Source organism: Macrotis lagotis, chromosome 6 (genome assembly GCF_037893015.1).
Source record: "Macrotis lagotis isolate mMagLag1 chromosome 6, bilby.v1.9.chrom.fasta, whole genome shotgun sequence".
NCBI lineage: Eukaryota > Metazoa > Chordata > Mammalia > Peramelemorphia > Peramelidae > Macrotis > Macrotis lagotis.
Genome location: NC_133663.1, coordinates 111,604,032 through 111,606,312, shown reverse-complemented (window position 1 = coordinate 111,606,312; position 2,281 = coordinate 111,604,032).

Below are 2,281 nucleotides of genomic sequence, written 5' to 3'. Positions count from 1 at the left end.
TTTTCCAATTGGTTATTTTTAATTTTAAAGGAATTGATTTCTCCGCTCAATTTTTCATAATTTTCCTGCATGTTTCATTTCTTTTTTCCATTTTTATTCTTCATCTCTTCTTTTGTGTTTAAATTTTTTTAAGCTCTTCTCTCTTCTATGAGATTTTGGATTTGAATCTAATTTATAGATTCGTTTCTGGATACCCAATTTCTTCTGGGTAATTTTTAATTGATATTGTATTTTTCCAAACCCTTATTATAATTGTTTTCAATATTCATCCATATGCCTATGTGTCTTTTTAAGTTACAAAATTTCTTTCTACCTTTTCTTCCCAACCTGTTCCCCTCAGTTGCATTCCCGTTGATATTCTACATACACATTTGTGTTTAAAAATGTTTACTGATGAGTCATTTTAGGTATGAGGAAAGAGAATTAAGGGAAAGAAAATACATGAGACATTTTTCAAAAAGTGAATGTAGTATCAGATTCAGAAGGATTTTTTTTTTTTTTTTGCATTATTTTGTTTTTCTTCCTCTAGATAGGGTTAGGGTTGTCCTGGCTCTCTGAACTGCTGAGAGTAGCTTCATCCATCAGGTTTGATTATCTCACTGTGTTATTGTTAATTTCTACATTGTTCTCTTGGTTCTGCTCCCTTCACTCAGCATCAGATCTTGTAATTCATTCCATAATTCACTAGAATCAAATCATTTTTGGTTTCGTAAAAAGCAATAGTATTCTATTAATATTCATGAACTAACATCTAACCACTTCACAATTGATGAACACCCCCTCAATTTCCAATTTTTGACACTACAAAAAGAGCTGCTATGAATATTTTGGAACATGTGGGATGATTCCCATTTTTTACGATTTCTTCTGTTCATAGGACTAGAAAAGGTATTGTTGGGTGATGGGATAGGATCAGATTTATTGCTCTTTGGTCTTAGCTCCATATTACTCTGCAAATTGGTTGGATCAGCTCACACTCCACTAGAAATGCATTAATGTCCCAATCTTCCCCCTACAAACTCTCCACCATTGATCATTTTTTTCCTTTTTTGTCATATTAGCTAATCAGATAAGTATGAAGTGATGCCTTATAGTTATTTTAATGTGTATTTCTTCAATCAATAATGATTTGGAGCATTTTATCATAGGATTATATATACTTATAATTTCTTCATTTGAAAATTGTCTATTTGTATCCTTTGACCATTTAGCATTTGGGGAATGAATTGTCAACCTTATAAATTGGATGCAATTCCATATATACTTTACAAATGAGACCTTTATCAGAACAATTGGTTGTGAAGAGTGTTTCTCATCTTTCTGCTTTTCTTCTAATTTTGACAGCATTGATTTTATTAGTGGAAAAACTTTTTTAAGTTAATACAGTCAAAGTCATTCATTTTGAAATTTATAATGTACTCTATTTCTTGTTTGGTCATAAATTTGTCCCCTTTTCATGGATCTGAAAGAAGAAGTATTTCTTGGTCTTTTAATTTAATTTAATTGGTAATTTTTTCACTGTTTTCTTCTTCCAAGGTGGCATTGTTATCTTTATCAGTATAGTAGCTTTTAGTCTGAGGTCTTCTAGCTTTTTTGCTCATCTTGAAATGTCCGAGCTTTAATCTTGGGATACAGGGAATATAGATCCAAGCCTTTTATGCTGGTACTGGTACCTAATTCCTGCCTTGTTGACCTCAATATTGCCTATACAGGTCAGGTCTTGCCTTTGCAGAGGTTTTTTTCCTCCTTTATGTCTAGGATCTGTCTATGCAGTGGTCTATTCTCAGCCCAGTCCTATCTTTTGTCCTGTGCTTAGATTTTGTTTGGGGTTGGGACCCTGCTGCTGGTTGCTATCTAACTGCCAGAAGCTATGCTGTTGTCAACCTGTGGGGACATGGACTGCACTGTGGCTAAAAGTCTCCCAATGGGTTTTTCCCACTCTAGTGCCTAGCTAGGCTTTACTTCTGCTTTTCCCCCCAAAGAGACACACTACTGAAGATCTTCCATGATGCCTACTGATGAAAACTTCTTTGGATCTTCTTTTTATTATTGGTAGGATTTGTAGCTTTAATATCTGTGCAGAGGTTTCATTTTTCTTTGATAAGGAAAAGCTCTGGAAACATGTTAACTTTAGGTCACCATCTTGGCTCTGCCACAGAAATGATCTGGGCATAGTATTAAATTGTACTACACAATGGTTAAATCAATTCACAACTCCACCAATAAGAATGCATAATTGTCTCATTTTTCCTCACAACTTCACCAACATTTAATATTTCTC